Genomic DNA, 22,500 nt, shown 5'->3' on the forward strand with positions numbered 1-22,500 from the left:
TGAGGACTCTTAAGTAGACAACAACTCTGATGCTCTCAGTGGAATACGTCACTTGGCCTCTTCTAGGACTCACGTTACTCCGAGCATCATTTCTTCTTTATTCCTTTCCTCGTCTATTTTTCGTTGTTAATTCTCTTATTTTGGTCATTCTTTCCTTCTTTATTTCCATGCACTTGGCTGCTTTCTTTATTGAAGCCATTGGGCTTGTAGCGTTCTGCTTTGCCAACAAGCGTTGCAGCTTGGCAAATAATAATTTCCTTATGTAGTCAAGTCATTGTCTCGTAGCCAGATTTGTAATTACTCAAGATCCTTCCCAGAATGGTTTTAGAACTGGCACTGAGAATTTTTATATAATTTTCAGTTTTTGAGGAGCAAAGTTGGCATCTCTGTAATAAACCACGATGCAGAGGACAGATTTCCTTACTATATATATTAGTCAACTGTACTGGCAAACTGTAGGTAAAAGTATATTATGGTAAAGTCAGACCCCAATAACTGTGCCGACAATATTATTTTTTTACCTGGCGTTGAATTGGATGCTCTGAACAGTCACGAAAATATGTTGTTGATCTGCTTACACTTCAAAAATTTAGAAAAATGAAAATAATGCTGGTTTGCTTTCACTTTCAGAGCTTAATAAAAAAAAAAACTGCAAATCTCGTTTTAGTATTCATAAGAGTTTCCGTCTGATTCAGTTTTCTTTTAAAAAAAAATCTACGTGAGGATTTACAGACAGAATACTCTAATGCTAAAGGTGACAAGAATTTACTGCTGCTGAGTTTATAATCAAATTTCATATTCTGAAGAATTTTCCCTTTGCTTTACTTGCACTTCGAAAATTGTACAGCGTTTTGAATGCAAAATTAATGGCTTTTTTTTATTTCATTTTCATATGAAAAAAAAAAATCTTAAAAGGCAAGCTTTCATTTTAACCCGTTCAACACAGAATTGCCTGTTGATATTTCATTTTACTATTAGCCAGGATTTTCCGCTGGCTTGCTCTCACGTTAAGAAGAGAATATAGAATTTATGGCAAAGGCCAAGCGCTGGGGCCTATGAGGTCATTCAGCGCTGAAAAGGAAACTGACAATAAAAATGTTTGAAAGGTGTGACAGGAGGAAAACCTCGCAGTTGCACTATGAAACTATTGTTAGGAGAGGGTGAAAAGTTAGATGGAAGAAGAAAGAGAATATGAACGGAGGTCCAGTAAAAGGAATGAAAGGGGTTGCAGCTAGGGGCCGAAGGGACTCTGCAAAGAACCTTAAGCAATGCCTACAGTGCACCGCATGAGGTGCACTGACGGCACTGGCCCCCCCTACAAGGGCTCTCATGTTAAGGCTATTGTCAAAGTTTCCCTGCTGGTTTGCTCTCATTCTGAGCTCATCTACGAAGACTTCCTTCTGACTCGCTCTCACTTTAAGCTTATTTATGCCGATTTCCTAAAGCCTTATTCTCGTTTTAAAATTATTTTCAAATCATTCCAACATTTGCAGCAGGCTTGCTCTCACTTTAAAAGTCATTTTCGATGATTCCCAGTTGGATTGTTCATTGAAATATTTCTTTAGAAAATCTCCTGCCGGCCTGCTCTCAATTTAACTTTACTTTTGTAGACTTCCCGCTTCTCCGCCCTCAATTTCAATTCTCAGGAATTTAGGAGAATTTTTTGATCAACTGATTCCTTTTCACAACTTTTATCATTCTAACATTTCAATTACTTTCTTTAAAATGCTTGAAATGAAACCCCCTTTGTACAGAGTGATTAACGGCCTGTTTCCAGGTATTTCAGTTCGTTTCTTGCCGGAATTAATTTGATAGACAACAGTTAATGCTTCCCTTTGTCCCAAGTGTTTACCTGGGGTTTTAGTCTGTCACCGCTAACGAGATTTAATTGTATTCCCTCTTCTTTGGTCAAGGTAATACAGAGAGAGAGAGAGAGAGAGAGAGAGAGAGAGAGAGAGAGAGAGAGAGAGAGAGAGAGAGAATAGCATATTGATTACATAACTACTTTTCATTTTGTCCGAATCTTCAGAAAGAAATTGTGTGCGTGTGTGCGAGAGAGAGAGAGAGAGAGAGAGAGAGAGAGAGAGAGAGAGAGAGAGAGAGGAGAGAGAGAGGGAGAGAGAGAGAGACAGAGAGAGAGAATAGCATATTGATTACAAAACTACTTTTCGTTTTGTCAGAAACTTCAGAAAGAAATTGTGAGAGAGAGAGAGAGAGAGAGAGAGAGAGAGAGAGAGAGAGAGAGATTATAACACGTTTGCACAACCTATTTGTGCCATTTAAGTAAGAAACGCTGTAAACACGACTTCCGAAGAAAGGAAGTAAAACGTTTTTCACCTGGATTCCCTACGTTTCTACGATTTGCCTTTCCTGTCCACATCTCGTTAAACTTGAGCCCAGGACAGACGTGCTTTTTCACGCCCGCTTCCCACGCCCGTTTTTCCCTTCCAAACTGCTAATGAATGATTATTGGCAACAATAGATATGAAATTTATCTCTCAGAGCCTCACGATTTCCTTAATAATCGCACTCCCCCGTTGCTACGTGCCGGGAAATAAATGAGAGTCTACCAGGTATTAAATCTAAAGGGTTCTCCGGTCTCTCTTGCAGGGGGATGAAGGCGTAACAAAACTGGCGTCGGTGCAGGAGGACTGTGAACAGGGGCAAAACCAGGAGCCATCTTGAATTCATGATGCGTTTCTTTCACGTTGGCCAAACGATCTCGCGGGGCGGGAAATCTCTCACTCTTGCCCTCGCTGGCCCCATCTATATCATTTTATTTAACGAAATGGCACTTCCTCAGGTTATGAAAGATGATAATGGTAAATTATTGCTTCAGTACTGCATTAGTTAAGATATATTATTGCATCGACGGAGGGTAGACGCAGAGAATATATTCCGGATGGTAATGATGAGGGGTGCCAATGCAGATCTAAACTGGGAATAAATTATAATGATTGCAGCTAATAAAATATATATAAAAAAAATTCTCCTCCAATTTCTTATCTAAACTATATAGAATGAAAGAAACTGCAGTTGTTCCAGTATTCATTTATGTTTAATTGCTGATGAAAATGCGTGAATTAGATTGGAATCATTTATGTACTTAATGAAAACAAGAATTTTTATATTAGTTTTAAAAAGGTCACTAATGATGGTGACCTACATCGTAATGATGCGTTTCCAGTTTAAATCCAGAATGTCAGTAGATGATAATGATTAAACCTGATAAAATAAAAAAAATAATTTATTCTAAGTTGATTTAAAATCTATGCAATCAAGGAAACTGTCTACTTAAGGAAACTGATTCAAGCTTAAGCGATAATGAAAATGAGCGGATTAGATATTATAGACTATTTCGAGATAGTGAATTATAGATATCCAGAAATGGTATCATAACGAGGGTCACTCACTACCAAAAGCGTCCCTGAATTTCAAAAGCACGGCAAGAAAATTGTGTGAAAAAATTTTTTTTGAGCGCGATGAAAAACATCTCAAAAATTAAAAATAAAAAATGCGAAGAAATGCGTCACTCACTAATGGTTTTCATTAGATTTTTCTTGAAAGAATTGAAGATAAAATGCGTTGACGATGCTTTTCTTTTGTCGGCGCGCAGCCTTTTGTTTCACTAATGACCAGAGGAGAATAAAGAGTAAAGAAAATGAGAGAGAGAAAGAGAGAAAAAGAGAGACAAAAAGTGAGAGGAGGGTGAAGACAAAATTCCCCTCTAATTTCCAGTGACATAGGATAAAGAGAGTTGTTCTTATAAATGCTGGGAAATAAAATTTCCCGCTAATCGTGCGACGGGGGGAGGGGGCGTCTGTTGGGTGGGTGGGTGGGTGGGAGCAGGGTGGGGTTCATACATGAGGGAGACAGGGATGTACTCTCCACTCAAATAACATTTGTCTCACACTATGAGTTCGTTCCTCCGAGAATTTTTTTTTTATAATTCTTTTCACGAATTACACTTCGTTCTTTTGCGGAAGAGTTCGTTCTTAAAAGAAATATTTCCGGATGATTTCTTTCTTCTTTCTCACGAGACTTCAGTTCCATGACGAGCTCGCTTAATGAGAGAGAGAGAGAGAGAGAGAGAGAGAGAGAGAGAGAGAGAGAGAGAGAGAGAGAGAGTGAGTTTAGTCTTAGCATAAAAGAAAATTCGCTCTTTCATCCGAGTAAGATTTCGTTTAAGAAATATTTCGTACTGATGACACTCTGTAATGAGAACGATTTCGTTTTCGTAAGAGTATCTCGTTCCGTTTTCGTGTGAAAGTTCGTTAGAATGACAAAGATCACGTTCTTGAGATAATGAAAAAAAAAGAGAAAAAACTTCTTTCTGATGAGGGAATTTTACGAGAGAATTTTTTGACTAAGAAAAAAAAATCTCGTTCTAGAGAGAAAAAGTACGCCATCAAGAGAATTCTCTTCTTTTTTTTATGAATAAGATTTAGCTGCCTCTTAAAGGCTCGCACTCCGTTCCGTGCCTCGGGAAGATTTCGCCTCTCTTTGTCCAAGAATGTTCTTCTTCTGCTTTCTTGATTATGTATGGCAGGGCCGCAAAACAAGCGAAGAGCCTTGCATGCCCCAAATTCATTAACGTAGGACAATTCAGTTATTCCTAGAATAGGAGGCTTCGTGTCAGAAACTCCCCTAACCGTAGTAATTCCAAAATTCCGCTCAGATAACCGGAACAGAAAAAGTCATACTTAAATGGTATTAACGGATCGATTCTGAAATGCTGTCTTCATTAACCCGAAATTCTTTTGCGCTGCTCTTCGTTGTGGCGCTACCACGAAAATAAAGACTGCATCCACGAGCACTCACAAAAACTTACGCTAACGCACATAATCGCAAGCAAGCACACACAAACACACCATACAGACACATAAACATGCATTTATATATATATATATATATATATATATATATATATATATATATATATATATATATATATATATATATATATGTATGTTATATATAAATTTATATATATATGTAATATATATAAATATTTTTTAGAAAAGATCTTGCCAATTATGTTAGTACACACTAGATGAACAAGCAAGTTGATAACCAAAATGCTGGGCAGAGAACAGAAGAAGAGACTTGACATTCCATGTTGATCCTTCAGGCCAGTAAGAAGTGTTTAAGGCTGTATGAGGGTAGAAGAAGTAATGATATTAGCAATGATATTAGGTGGATGAGGAAACATCATGTGCAAGTACACAGGAGGCAAGACAGTAAGAGAGAAAAATAAGTGCCGAAAATAAATGGAACAATGTGAGAAAAAATGTTAAAGAAGACGTTAAAGGGGAGGTGAATGCAGCGAAAAAGTACTGAAAGAAAATGATTCTAAGAAAATGCAGTCCTGGGGTGATGGAGTGAGTAGGCCCGGGTCTTCCAACTCTCCTGGTGCCCACAGTAGCCCATGGACTGGATGTACAGCACATGAAGGAATTATCAACAACAATTAACAGCTTTTATAATGGAAGCGAAGCTTGCGCTAGAATATGTAGACAGGAGAGTGACTGGTTCGGCATAAAAGTAGGTTCCAGGAAAGGGTATGTAAAGTTTACACGCCTGGTCAACATCTCTAAGGACGGAGTGGTGCAACAGTTTTTCACTGTCACTGTAACAACCAACTGTATATATATATATATATATATATATATATATATATATATATATATATATATATATATATATATATATATATATATATGTATATAAAATCATATATACATATATGTGTGTGTGTTCAGCTTAGCCCGACCCTTATGTTAGTGGCTTCTCCTGAAGATTTTTTTTTTTTTAATCTTACTGTCTACTGTTTTATTGCCTGTTCTTAATAATTTCCAAGACTCATTTTTAGCTGATATGCATTCTGAATACATAATCTTTCACATAATGCTTTGCGTCCATTTTACATTTGATTATTTTTTTCTTTTGTGCAGTGGCTGATATTTATCTACCCGAGACTGGAGGAAAGAAGATATAAAGGGAAGGCAAAAAAAAAAAAGTCTCCTCTCTTCCCAAAAGAAGTAATTGGCCTTCCTCTTGAAAGATGGAGGATAATAAGAAGTAGGAAAAGCAGAAACAAAAAGAAAACTCGAAAGCTTGGCAGAGAGAGATAGGAGATATCGCTAAACCAAGTAATTGAGGGACTGTTGATCTCAATAGAATTAATGCAGGTTTGGAGACCTTGCTTTTATTATCAGCCCAAGCACGTGAATCATGACTTACGCTTGCATCACTTCTCAAAAATTTCGTGCCGGTCAGTTGCTAAGTGTAAGTGCATGCTTCTCCCCCTCTCTCTCTCTCTCTCTCTCTCTCTCTCTCTCTCTCTCTCTCTCTCTCTCTCTCTCTCTTCTTCTCTTCTTCTTCTTCTTCTTCTTCTTCTTCCAGCATGCTGAAAGTTGCATGTTCTTAAGCAGTTTTCGCAACTTAAGAAAGAACGGTATTCCTGAAAGCTGTGAGGAGAACTGCACGTATCGTTAGCTCAAATTTTAAGCCGTTGTTCATACCTTTTAATATGAGCGCTTCATTACATAATGTATGCCTGATCTGCATTTATGCAAATGTAATTTTCTTGTATTTTTCAGCGTCCGTGATCTTTTCACTTACGACGACCAAAATGTATTTCTTACTATGACCTAATCCTTTTTAAACCTCATCTACATAAGAAGACCGAAGATCTTTGTATGATGCATTATTTCTTACAATGACCTAATCCTTTGAACTTCATCTAAAAAAGCAGACCGAAGATCTAAGATCTTGGCATGATGCATTATTTCTTACAATGACCTAATCCTTTTTAAACCTCATCTACATAAGAAGGCCGAAAATCTTTGTGCGATGCATTATTTCTTACAATGACCTAATCCTCTGAACTTCATCTACACAAGCAGACCGAAGATCTTGATATGATGCACTATTTCTTATAATGACCTACCTCTTTAAACCCCATGTACAATTGCAGACCGAAGATCTTGGTACGATGCATTATTTCTTACAATGACCTAATCCTTTAAACCTCATCTACAAAAGCAGACCAAAGGTCTTGGTATGATTCCTGGTCTCCTGACGAAGGAAACAGATCTCGCTCAAGAACCTAATGCAGTTACCACCCACTTCGACGAAGTGGACTCAGTCTCCTGATGTCTCGCAATGAAAGCAGCTCTTCATTATTTTTTTATATTTCCTTTTCCTTGGGCGAGCACCCCTTGATGAGTGTCATTTCCCCGCTCGGTTCATTACTATTTGAAGTGAATATTGACTTTGTAGCTCCCCTCTCCATTTCGTGCTCCTCATCTGGCGAATGCGAACTTCGAACTGAAAAGATATTTCCGTTTCCTTCATTAATTCCTCATTGTATATGGCACTGGCGGAATAATTACAGGAACCCCCTTCCGCTCCGCGAACGGGTTTGCGACCTTTGCTTTGATGTCAACTAGGGCTGTTATAGTTATGATAGGGCCAACTATTCTGTGTTGGGGAAACTGTTTCGTGATAATAATAGCGATGCGAATGGCAGCATTAATATTATGTTTATTTATTTTCATTTTATCAGTTTTATTTATCATCTCATACACAGAAAAGTCCAAAAATACCTTTCTGCTTATTTCTTCCTATTATACCATTTTTCTCATACCTGAAGGGTCATGAATTCTTAAGAGAAAAAAAGAAAATAAATGTCCCGGCTGCATGAGATACCATCTATCATCTGGACTGCATATGTTGGTGATATTTATACCCTGTAAAAAATAATTATTTAAGGAAATCCTTTCATGTACAGTTTACTGAGCATAAAAACACCTGCCAATCAAACAGAACCCAAATCTATGACAGAAGGATCTGCAAAAACGATTGAAATGGGACCATTTACTATCGACACGACCAGTCAAATACATTTCAGCTGCTTTCACGTGACTTGCACGAGCCTCTTCACTAATTTTCTTAAGGGGGAAGCACAAATGAAAGAGCGAAAACAAAAAACAGTTGTAAAAGAGAAGCAAAATATTCGTAAACAAAAAAAGAGTTTATGGAGCGGATTCTTCACTAATTCACAAAATGTGACCCATTCACAAAATGTAATATTACACTAACTCGGATGAAATTGAAGCTAATTCCTTTTTTCAGTCATTTCTAGAAAGCATGCCTTCCCACACTGAAAGGTCCATTGCTGACTGCCATCCAATACCTCCTTTCTCTTCCCAATTAATAATCTGTAATTATATAGCAGCAGCAAAACTTGACTGATAAACTACTAGTATACAAAACTGATTTGACAAATGTTTTCAATAAAGTATGGTTTACAGAAAGGTAAGGATGTCTACACTACCGCTAATAAAGCCTTGCACTGCTAAAATTAGCATCTGCATATTCATGCGCACTTTTCATTTCAACATTGATGAGTTTCAGAATCTTGGTAACCTTACAATCAACCAATTAAATTCTATTTATTGAAAAAATGTACCCTAACGTATGAGAAATTTTCTGAAAACTCCTCAGTCCTAAACGTAAACCACATCTTAAGGCACTAATGTCCAGAATACTCAAAATGCGCAAGCTGAAGGATATTACGTAATGTGCATAACGAGTTTCTGATTGCTCTGTAGAAAACAGAAATTCCGTAACCTAAATTAGATATGAATAATGACTTCCTACCTTAAAAAAAAGCGCTTTTACGCTATTTCACTTCCATTGCATGACCTTGGAAGTGTGAATATGACCTCTAAATTCCACAAGTTCATTTATATTAAATGCATGATTCCCTTTCACATATGTTACGAAAACTGGCAGCATATTTTAGCATAAGCCGAAAAGTAATACACTATTAATTCTGCGGAATCTTGAACAGGACTCTGTTTCAACTAGGGATAGAGTTTATCATGTCGACAAAAGCTTTTTTTCTCTTGCAGTGTATGAATTTCTCCAGGCTGACCTCATCTGTTGGTCAAAACTTTTTATAATATACAGTGCAGTTATAAGTTTTTTATATGATCTTAACATCCATGTACAAACGTACACACGAATGCACATTATATATATATATATATATATATATATATATATATATATATATATATATATATATATATATATATATACATACATACATATTTACTGTAATAATAGATTTCAGTATAACAAAGGCTGTTCATAAAAACATACCATCCTTCGTGTTTTTATGGGTGACAAGTATTATTATATATGTGTGTGTGCACACATTATGTCTGTATGTACCGATAATTGTGTATAAACATAAAAACAATGAGGGATGTATAGACCGCAATCATCATAACAGATGCAACATAACATGCGCAAGGACAAATGTCGAAATATAAAAAAAGACAGCACTAGAAAAGGAGGGCAAACGTACGTGTGTGTGTGTGTGTGTGTGTGTGTGTGTGTGTGTGTGTGTGTGTGTGTGTGTGTGTGCAAAGCATGTTTTTATAAGCGACCATAATGGAAGACATGATATCTCATCGAAGGCAGCGGCAGACGTGCCTTCCATACCGCCGGCAATTTCCAAGTCCCAATTATCTTCTATTGTTGGAGATCACTCTTCCTCCTGGGAATCACTCACTGCCTGTCTGTCTGTCTGTCTGACCACCCTGCCTGTATATCTCAGGAAGTCATTACGTACCCGGCGGACAACAGTCTATTTTTTGCTTTGTTATCCCCTCGGACACCACGAAGCCATAAAATAAAGCAAGTCTGCGCGACAAAAGGAATTTACGGCGTAGTATTTTCGAAGGAAGAAAAGAAATGGCCGTATCTTCTTTTTTCAATGAGCATAATATCATGTAATTCAGAACGTATCGCGCGGCGATTCTCCTTCCTTATCATTTCGTTTCCCTTCAATATAAAGACTTAAGTCTTTTGGCTTTATTCATTTTTCTTTTCTTTTTTTACTTATTTGTGTCCGTGGCTTTACGTTATCGTATTATGTAAGTTTATCATTTCATATTTTTCTCTTTTTTTTTTGGGGGGGGGAGGAAAAGTTGTCTTCTGCAGAGGTTTTCAAAATCTGCAGTCAGAGAGAGAGAGAGAGAGAGAGAGAGAGAGAGAGAGAGAGAGAGAGAGAGAGAGAGAGAGAGAGAGAGGGGGACCATTAAAATATATTTCCTGGCTGAAACTAGCTAAAACTCAGCCTCAATTTAATAAAAAGGTGAAAAGGACTATGAGTAGTGTAAAAAACATAAGAAATCTGGCAACGAAATTCGAACCAAACCTTAGAGAGAGAGAGAGAGAGAGAGAGAGAGAGAGAGAGAGAGAGAGAGAGAGAGAGAGAGGACCATTTAAACATGTTTCCTGACTGAAACTAACCAAATCTTGAAGCCCTATCTAACGAAAAAGTACAAAGACTTAATATCACAAACCAACAAATCAGGGCAACGAAATGCTGACTGACTGATTGATTTATGGTTACAAAAACTGGTGACGCATGAAACGCGCACCAAACCTTAGCAGTTCTCTACAGAGCTTCTTAGAATCACGGTGACCAGGGTCTCTCGCAGCCGAATCTTTCCTGGTGTATCTCTCCCAACCGCCTTCCGGCGAGAATCTTCCCAACAGCGCCGGGGAATCGCATAAAATAGGATGAATGGATATTGTCCGAGAGATAAAGCAGCATTAGAGCGATGACTCAGAATTTGCTTTATGGAAGCCATGATGCAAGAGCGTGAGTTGAAGGCTGTATCAAGGAATTTTATTACTTTCCCTACACAGCAGTAAAAACTCAAGTAAAAGTATTACTAAAGGGTCAGGTAACGCTGTTTCCATGCCTCTGGAAACAAGAGCGAGACAGGATTATATATACTGTAACTGGAATCTAAAATTTAATCCAAAGCCCAAGCGCTGGGACCAATGAGGTCAGTCGGCGCTGAAACGGAAATTGAGAGTAAAGGTGGTTTTCAAGGTGTAACGGGAGGAAAACCTCGCAGTTGCACTATGAAACAATTGTTAAGAAAGGATGGAAAGTAAAGTGGAAGCAAGAGAACAGTACAGTAAACGGAATGAACAGGGTTGCAGCTAGGGCCCGAAGGGAAGCTACAAAGAACCATTAGTAATGCCTACAGTGCACCGAGCGAGGTGCACGGATAGCGCTACCCTGACTTCAGGGAGGAAGAGACAGGGGTGAATAATAAATGATGACGTGGTTGTAACGATACTTGAAACGAAATTATTATATTAAAAATTACTATATTAAATAATGTCATACGTTTTGAAACATACGACAGAAAAATAATCAATTTCATACCGACTGTGTAACCGGAGAACACTAATTTCAGTCTAATGGACTTGATAGCAATGACTTACCTGATTATGACCTGAGTTGCAATCCCTCTGCAAGAACCATTCAGATGTATAGCCTGTCCGAGTGACAGACAAACTATTTTCACTATTTTACTCTACTCTTACGAACACAGGTAAGCAAGAGCTAACGTCAGGCTTTTCAATAAACCTCATATCTATTACGTGACCTTTCGTTACGGATGAGGCTCTTTGAATCACAGATAAGTGTTTGATCATTTTTTTCAACATCAGCTAATCCGTAACGCTCGAAAATATGAATTCAATGAATCACATTAAAGGGTAATGGCCTTATTAGACGGCGTCAAATGAAAACAGGAGAACGTAATTGGATTCATTTTATGAAAACACGCAATATAATTTGATTAATAAAATTAAATTCTCCAAAGCAGGATACAAAAGAATTAGCGTTTCCATCTGCTAAAAGAAAAAAAACAACAAAACCTCGTGGACTATCATTCATCAAAAGTGCCGGCAAAGACTCCACAGATTTGCATCTGCTTAATCTAATGATCTACCAGGACAGAATAATGCAATTTGTGAATGTGTTAGAAGGCCCAAAACAAAGTGCGACGGGTTTAAAACAAATCTCAATTTTCATGTGTTTTCTCAGCAGTAAAAGGAATTTAATGCAACAGAATAAAATGCAAATTAAATATATATATATATATTATATATACAATATATATATATATATATATATATATATATATATATATTGCATATATATATATATATATATATATATATATATATATATATATATATATATATATATATATATATATATATATATATATATATATATATAATATAACTAAATATTGTTGCTGAGGCAAAAATTGTTGACAATTCACGTTAAGTTTATTAGGTCCATGGTTCACTCACTAACTACCGCCTACTAGCCCAGCCAGCGTCTGCCCAGATCAAGAAGAGGGTGTAGGACTGACAACCTCATCCAGATGGGAAAAGAGCCTGTGGGTGAACATATGGGGTGGGGGGGAATGCAACGAATGATGTTATGATGAAAGAAGGGAGAGTCACAATCCAAGTGATTCGAAGAACGATCTATGCGGAAGGTTTGGAACACACGATAAATTCTATGGGCGATGGATCTGTGTCCTTTGTAAACGTAGTATTTAAAAAAGGCTAAACTTTTCAGGACATAACGTTCATACAACATCAACTGTCGCTCATTTGTACCAGATAATTCGGGAAATGATGATGATGTAGTAAACTGTCCATAAAAGGCAATCTTTGCCGCTAAATGTTAATAAGTGATTCATCTCCTGGAAAAAGCAGAAGAGTTCTAGCAGGACTGCACAACACCATTCACGCTGAAATAGTTGATTAAAGCCTCCCTTTAAAAATCTAGCAAAACACAACGAAACTATTTAGACCAGTCCAGCGACTAAGTGTTGATGAAATCATCTTCACAGGGTTTCCATGAAAGGGAGAGTGGGTGAACCAGCCGCAGAAAAAGTGTACAGCTGCAAAATTCACAAGCGCTGCAGAGGACGCAACAAGAGAAAAGTCTCGACAGCTGACTACTACTACAGGTAGACACGACTTCACGGTTTAATCATTCAACATTCGCGTGTGTAGTAACAGGTATGTCCAGCACCTTCGGTTGTCAAAACTTTGAGGGAAGGCAAAAATGGATCAGAATTACTGTACACCAGAAATACGACGGAAAGGGAAAGATTAAAAATACTGTTTGATTGACAGCACGTTGTGGCCCAGTAGATGAAAATAACTGACCACAGAGAAGATACATTTATTTGTATTTTGGAATTAGTACTACAGACGAAGCACTGGTTTTGAAAAGTTCAGCACCCACTCCTTGCTAGATAAGGGTCTTAGTATGTAAATGGTAATAGGAAGAAAAAGGATTACTATAAAACCCAATAGGAATAGTTTTTAAAAATATCTAAGAATTATTTGAAAGTACATTATATTTATTACTGGTTATAGAAAGGTAAGTCTATTTACAAGAAAGACAGGGCTTTCACAAGAAGTTTTACCTATAATAATACTGTACAGTAATATATATACTGTATATATATATATATATATATATATATATATATATATATATATATATATATATATATATATATATATATATATATATATATATATATATATATATATATCTATGTATAGTGTGCGCATGTGTGTATCCTTATACTGTACACAAATGTATTTATTTAGTCATGTATGTAGACATATGCACACACACACAAATACATACATATACAGATTACATATACGTGCACATACATTTTATAATTTGTATGTATGCATGTGTTCGTATGCTTGTGTATATGACAGGGAGAGAATACGAGAAAAACCACGAAAATCTGGGAATGAAATCGCAAATCAATTGTTCTGCGATGATTTTTATTAAAAATCCCAGGTTATAGGAGTTTATGTGTTGGCCACCATATAAACGAACGAAACCGGAAAGGGGAATAATATATGTAATCACTGGTGATGATAAATAGCCGAACATTTATTCATTTACATTTAAATCTAAATGTCTGTTTACATATGTGTTAACAGAGTAAATACGTAGACTATCGAACAAATAATCACAGCAATGGCAGATGTGTATTGCCTTCATTTTTTTCTTTCTTTTTTTTTTAGATGATAGCAAATATCGGCAGCCGATATCGCTGAAGCTCATCGTGACTAGTTGTCATGGATCGGTCCATCAGAGGTCCATCAGAAGCCAGATAGAGGTTTCAATGATACATGGTGCATATTTTAACCAGTTGTCAAAGATGCTTCAATGATATATGGTGCATATCTTAACCAGTTGTCATAAAGGCTTCAATTGTATATGGTGCATATCTTAACCAGTTGTCATAGAGGCTTCAATGATATATGATACATATCTTAACCAGCTGTCATGGAGTCTTCAATGAAATATGGTGCATAGCTTAACCCGTTGTCATAGAGGCTTCAATGATATATGATACATATCTTAACCAGCTGTCATAGAGTCTTCAATGAAATAAGGTGCATATCTTAACCCGTTGTCATAGAGGCTTCAATGATATATGGTACATATCTTAACCAGTTGTCCTATATAGGGGCTTCAATGATAAATGGTGCATATCTTAACAGTTGTCATAGAGGCTTCAATGAAATATGGTGTATATCTTAACCAGTTGTCATAGAGGCTTCAAAGATATATGGTACATATCTTAACCAGTTGTCATAGAGGCTTCGATGATATATAATACATATATTAACCAACTGTCACAGAGGCTTCAATGATATATGGTGCATGTCGTAACTAGCTGTCTTAGAGGCTTCAAGGATGTATGGTGCATATCTTAACCAGTTGTCAAGGAGGCTTCAATGATATATGGTACATATCTTAACCAGTTGTCATAGAGGCTTCAATGATATATGGTGCATATCTTAACAGTTGTCATAGAGTCTTCAATGAAATATGGTGTATATCTTAACCAGTTGTCATAGAGGCTTCAAAGAAATATGGTACATATCTTAACCAGTTGTCATAGAGGCTTCAATGATATATGGTACATATATTAACCAATTGTCATAGAGGCTTCAATGATATATGGTGCATATCTTAACTAGTTGTCAATAGAGGCTTCAGTGATGTATGGTGCATATCTTAACCAGTTGTCCTGGAGACTTCAATAATATACAGTGCATATCGTAGCCAGCTTCCACTGAAGCCTCAAATGATGATATGTACCGTACTCTCAAAAAAACAAACTATCACAGCCCTTTTTCCAACGTACCCTTAGGAAAAAAAAAAAAAACAGAGCCGCTGTTCGTGACTCATACTCGCTCATGCATAATAAATGGGGTCCGTATTGTTCAACAAAACCAGAGCGAGGGAACATGTCCATCGTAATCATTCATTTTTGGGGATAAACCCCCCCCCTTCATTGGAGATTCACGAATGAACGAACTGGATGTCATCACTTGTTACATATATATATATATATACAGTATATATACAGTATATATATATATATATATATATATATATATATATATATATATATATATATATATATATATATATATATATATATATATATATATATATATGGTGCAATGAGCTATTTTGATCATGATTGGATTGATTATGAGAATGAAATACGGATAAATGGAGACCTTTTTTGTATTAACATCTGCACGATGATTAGGCGCCTTTGCTGACCCATTTTTTTTTCCAATCATTACGGTACGAAAATTCAGGTTAAAAAATAGCACTTTTGGTGCTGAACGAATTTGATTGAGTGGATAAATAATAGAATTTTACTCGGAAATAAAAATGAAAAAGAAAAAAAATCGAGAGTCGGGGGAGAAAGGCCCCAGGCCCTTAATTTTTATACAGCATAACATTTGTTTGACACGCTTCGGAATTCCATGTTTCTTAATTGTTTTATCTTCGATTTTGGTCATCATCGCCAGTGACGCTGACTGTTTAGACATCCGCTGAATAAAGCAAATCAATCTGGTTCTGCTTTCATTCCTTGTCAGGCTGTGACAAAAAAAAAAAATAAATAAATATAATAAGAAAATTATGCTCCCGTAAAATATCCAGTATAAAATCAGGGTTATTTTAGTTTTCTGTAAAAGGAAACTATTGTGCCGGCTTTGTCTGTCTGTCCGCACTTTTTCTGTCCGCCCTCTGATCTTAAAAACTACTGAGGCTAAAGGGCTGCAAATGCGTATGTTGATCATCCACCCTCCAATCATCAAACATACCAAAGTGCAGCCCTCTAGTCTCAGTAGTTTTTATTTTATTTAAGGTTAAAGTTAGCCAGAAGCAACGATATAGGATAGGCCACTACCGGGCCGTGGTTGAAGTTTCATGGGCTGGGGCTCATACAGCATTTTACCGAGACCATCGAAAGATAGATCTGTTTTCGGCGGCCTTCACTATACGCTGTACAGAAAACTCGATTGCGCCGAAGAAACTTCAGCGCATTATTTACTTGTTTTTTATGCAACGAAACGCCAGTCGGGAAGTCACTCAGCGAATTGGTTGGAAATGACGTCAATAAACGGAAAGTAAAAAAAAAAAAAAAAAAACGTTACAAGCGCTTGGCCAAAGTGATTGTGGTTGTCGAAACTTGGCAACTGGGGAAGGCGAAGTAAAAATATTCATTACGTATTTGATGAATTCACTTTTTGAATGAGATTAACGTTATCATATAGCCTAATGTTTGATTATGGGTAATTATCCTTGTATAAGGGAAATAGTATCTTTCAATTTCCGTTAGTTATATATATATATATATATATATATATATATATATATATATATGTGTGTGTGTGTGTATATATATATATATATAATAATTTATGTATGTATATACAAAAATATATATTATATATACATATATATGTATATATACATATGTATATTATATACTGTATATACTCCTAAATAAAATTGTAAGTTACTATTTCCCTCACACAAGGATACCTACGCAAAATCAAACGCTATATCATAACCCGTAACCTCACTCAAAAGTAAACACATCAAAAATGAAATCAATAATTTTACTTCGCCTTCCCCAGTTGCCAAGGTTCGACAACCACGTTCAGTTTGGCCAAGCGTTTTGTCACGTTTTATCTCTTTTTTTTTACTTCCCTTTTATTGACGTCATTTCCAACCAATTAGCTGACTGACTTCCTGACTGGCGTTTCGTTGCATGAAAAAAAAATATATAACCTTGATTTTACACTGGATATTTTACGTTTTTTATTTTTTATTTTTTTTTATTTTATTTTTTTTTTAACCTGACAAGGAATGAAAGCGGAGCCAGATTGATTTCTTGTTTTATTCAGCGGGTGTCCTAACAGGCAGCGTCACTGGTGATGACTAAAATAGCAGGTAAAACAATTGGGAAACAAGGAGTGCCTAACGTGTTTTCAAGCAAATGTTATATTGTGTAAAAATGAAGGGCCTGGGACCAGGGCTAAAAATGTGTGTGGCTTTTATTTCCTTCGCTATATTTAATACTCAGCTTCGGAAACCTTTATTTTTTTCGTTATTCTTTTCGTTTTTATCTCCGAAAAAAATTCTAATACTGGTCCACTACAATCAAATTCATTCAGCAGCAAAAATGCCCTTTTTCTTACCTGGAATTTTCGTAACGTATTGATTGAAAAAAATGGGTCGGCAAACGCGCCTAATCTTCGTAAAAGATATCAGTACGAAAAAAGCCTCCATTTATCCATATTTCATTCTCATAATCAATCCAATCACGATAAAAATAGCTCGTGCCCAATCACCGCGATATTCCGAAATTCCGGTGTGCGAAAAACATTAGATTTGCATAAAAATACCCTTTAATGCCGTTATCCGCCAAAGATTTTATACGACCCGGGCGCAGATCAGAATTAAAACTGGCAGCAATCGAACCTGCCAAACAAGGAAGGAAAATTCTGGGGACTTTTACAGCAGTATTCTTTATTTGATATCGAGAGCAAGTAGTAGTAGTAATAATAATAATAATAATAATAATAATAATAATAATAATAATAATAATAATAATAATAATAATATGATTATGACGATGATGACGACGAGTAATCACGGAATAAAATGCAGAATGAAAAGTCCCTCAAAAAAGGGAGACTATTAAAGCTGTGTTGGTAAGAAAACACTTCCTCAACGAAAAATGGATTAGAAGAAATTTTTCAGTGCTATTTACGTCAAGAGCAGACTATTATGCAAGTGCGCCTCGTCTTTCGATGAAAAGGATATCCAGTGATGGATTATCCTCAGAAACCGTAACTGTTATCAGGCCTTGGAAAGGAGTTCGGGCAGGAGAGGCCATTGTAGAAATCACATTTCGGTTGGCACTCATCGCAGACTTTTACACACTGATGAAGAAGGGTCAGTAGTAACAGACCTTTATTATAAAATGCCAAGTTCTACATGACTTAGTCTTTGTGCTAAACCAAATAAAGTGTGGAAGATGCTAACCACAAAACCGCCTTCTGTGATGACAAACCTTTCCTCATCCCCTGCCCAAACCTAGATAACAGAAAGTCATGCTTTAATAAGCATTTTATTAACCGAAGAGGGAGGCTCAGTTACCCTAAGGCGGTCTACTCGCCATGTAAAGGGTACCTGAAGGTTCAAACAATTCTTTATATTAATTCCAGTCTCTCTTAAATAAGGAAGCAGAAGTTTCAGGAAAACTTGGTTATTACAATCCTACCCAAAACATCTTCGATACTCCACTTCTTACGGGTCTTTTTATCGTGGACGTGAATAACAGTGCCCTTCACACTTACTAGGAACGATAGAGCAGATAAGACACTGTTCGGAGGGTCGTAAGGCGAGTATATCTCGATAAAAGATTGACCAAAACACCGTGAGTAAAAATAGTTGGTTCTTGTTATTTAATGAGTGTGTATGAATGAGGGAGAAGAGAGGAAGATAGTGAGGGAACGTAAAAAGGCTGATATTATGCAATAAATGACGTAACTCTTTGTGTGTGTTTGTGTGTGTGTGTGAGAGAGAGAGAGAGAGAGAGAGAGAGAGAGAGAGAGAGAGAGAGAGAGAGAGAATAATATTACGTGACCGACCCATATATTATAAAACTTTTATTCATAGTGTATGAATATATATATATATATATATATATATATATATATATATATATATATATATATATATATATATATATATATATACCATAAAAATTGCCATACACTGAAGAAGAGAGAGAGAGAGAGAGAGAGAGAGAGAGAGAGAGAGAGAGAGAGAGAGAGAGAGAGAGAGCATGATAATAACATGAAATGGAAAACTGAATGTCTTTTTTGAGAGAGAATGTACTAAAGGGAAGAAACAGATGAAGAAACATGAGCAGAACAACTTCAACAAAAGGCGATGAGGAGACGGAGACTCAAAGGGATTAAATTAATACCTCACACTGCCAACTAGATCGGTACGAGAGTCTACAACATAAATCAGAAACTTTGGACACAACACATCTTCTGCGTAACTTTATCCGCTTCGACGACATCAATGCTCATTGTTAACAATTAGAGTGGCGGTATATCGGATCAACTACTATTTACATAATGAAGAAGCACGTATGAAATCCTAGTGGCTTTTTTAACACTCTGAATAGACCTGCGTATACTTTTCATATGATGTGATAATTATTGATTTATAAATTCAAAGATATTTACATACATACATGCACACAGCATACACAGACGCATATCTAAATATAAAATAATATGTATCTAATATAAATATAAATATAAATATAAATATATATAATACTAGCTGACCAAACCAGCGTTGCCCGGGAACACTCTCAAGGACTCAGAAGAATTTTCCTGCACAATTTCGTAATGACTGTCCCTTTTATCCAATTATTACTGTGCTGACTGTCCCATTTATCCAGACATTACTGTGATGGCTGTCCCTTCATCCAGGTATGACTTAGCTGGCTGTCCATTTTATCCAGGAATTATTGTACGGACTGTCCCTTTTATCCATGTATTACTGTACTGACTGTCCCTTTTATCCAGGTATTACTGTAGTGACTGTCCATTTATCCAGTTATTCCTGTGGTGGCTGTCCCATTTATCCAGATATTACTGTGGGGGCTGTCCCTTTCATCCAGGTATTACTTTACTGACTTTCCCAATTATTCATGTATTACTGTGCTGACTGTCCAATTCATCCAAGTACTACTATGCTGACTGTCCCTGTTACCCAGGTGTTACTATGCTGACTCCATTTTATCCAGACATCACTGTGTTGACTGTCCCTTTTATCCAGGTATTACTGTACTGTCTTTCCCTTTTATCCAGGTATTACTGCGGTGACTATCCATTTTATCCAGACAATACTGTGCTGTCTGTCCCTTTTATCCAAGTTTTACTGTTCTGACTGTCTCTCTTATCCAGGTATTACTGTGGTGACTGCCCATTTTATCCATACATTACTGTGGGGGCTGTTCCATTTATCCAGGTATTACTGTGCTGACTGTCCCTTTTACCCAGGTGGTATTACTGTGGTGACTAACCCATTTATCCAGGTATTACTGAACTGTTTGTCCCTATTATCCAAGGATTACTGTACTGACTGTCCCTTTTATCCAGGTATTACTGTGGTGACTGTCCCTTTTATCCAGGTAGTACTGTGGTGATTGTCTAAACCTTGATACAGAATTATTAATCACAGGAAAGAAAAGCATTTTCAATAATATATTTCTATGGTATCGAGTGCATGAAATGAGGTATGATAAACCCGTAGTTCATTTACTGCATAAGTTACAAAGGGAAGGGGGGAAGGGGAAGGGGAAGGGGAAGGGGGTACGGGTTTGAAACCTACCCTATTATCTAAGTAGGGTTAAATGATGGCCACGTGCCAAATTTTGCTTAGATCGGTCAAGCTGTTCGGATTTCTATAGCGCACTAACATACAAACCTTCACTTTTATAATATATATATATATAACAAATGTATTCATAATTTTCACATGAACAGTATTTGTTTTAAAAGGGAAATATCTATCAAGTAAAGCCTTTAGCAAAACTATCTGAATATTTTTCATACCAGTGTTTACTATAATACGTGATGAGATGAAACTACCTAAAATCATTTTTAAAGTAATGTTCACAATGAAATCTCTGAGGATTTTTTTAACTGCCCATAATTCTGAAGTCCCAAGATAAAAAGTCTCCTTTCTATAATACTTATAATATAACCACTGATATCAACACCCATTACCAATACTAATGAGGTACAACATTCAACATACAGAATATTTTACCAAGGTTTTCCGCTTGAAATGAAGATTCTTAGCTAACCTGGAGCTTTATGGGTAACCTAATGATATTTTTTCATTATATCGTCTTATAACGAACAAGATATCATTTACAACGGATTATGAAAGTCTTTTAATTAAAGTGAGTAGGTGGCACCTCGCTGGAGAGTCTGTCTAATGACTTAAGTTCCAGCTAAAATGACACGATAATGAATACGAGCATACCCTGCGCCTTGACGGAACACATTCTCTCTCTCTCATACACACACACACACACATACACACACACACACACACACACACGTATTTCTTTCGATAACTGCCATAAATAATATACTAATCCATCGGGGAGAGTTCGATAAGGTTATTCCCTTCCCTCCAGGGGTAAAACCAGTCCACTATAATAGTAAATTTACGATCAAATTCTCTCTCTCTCTCTCTCTCTCTCTCTCTCTCTCTCTCTCTCTCTCTCTCTCTCTCTCTCAAAGAAGATAAAAGCTACTCTTATTTCAAATTACTCTATACAGCGGATCCTACCCGCTTACTGGCAAAGCTGATTTACTTGAAAAAACTCATATTTTCTAAAACATTTCATATACCACTAATCTATCAACAACAAACCCTCAGCAAAAGGACTTTCCATACACGCAGATACCCCCCAAGTGATTCATTTTCTTCCGCGGTTTCATGAGGTCACAGATGGTCTCAGATATCCAGCTGAAACCATATCATAAGGTGACGAACCGGTTTCAGCACCAGGTGGATGGTGCTCTATATCGAATGGTAATATCGCCTCGTGTTGCATTATGCAGCTGAAGAATCAAATATAATAATTACATGCATAACATCTGTGAGCAAACATCTATGTGAATGTTTTCCTTCATTATAATACGTGACTGAACCAAACATATTCAATTACACACTAATTATTCGTAGTATAAGTATGGAATATATTATGTAGTATAAGTATGGAATTTATTTTATGTATATATATATAAATATTATATATATATATATATATATATATATATATATATATATATATATATATATATATATATATATATATATATATATATATATATTCATATATATTGTGAGGTTTAGTACTTCTGATGATGGGACAATCGTTTGCCGATTGTTCCCTTGGTGGGTTGTTGCCTCCTTTCTTTTTGTTTTCTTTGAAGGAAAGTTGACGTCTGACGCGTGGTCTCTGACAGTGGCAGTCGGGTTTAATAGCAGCGAGTCAGGTTCTCGGCAGCTTTAGCAACATGGAGTCTTTGTTGGAACAGCAGGTATTCCTTACCTGTTGGCCTCATCAGCTGAAGGATGGTGGGATAGCTAAATCATAGCTTTCCGTGGATCTTCCTGCATAACAG

The sequence above is a fragment of the Macrobrachium rosenbergii genome, chromosome 44 (genome assembly GCF_040412425.1).
Source record: "Macrobrachium rosenbergii isolate ZJJX-2024 chromosome 44, ASM4041242v1, whole genome shotgun sequence".
Classification (NCBI taxonomy): domain Eukaryota; kingdom Metazoa; phylum Arthropoda; class Malacostraca; order Decapoda; family Palaemonidae; genus Macrobrachium; species Macrobrachium rosenbergii.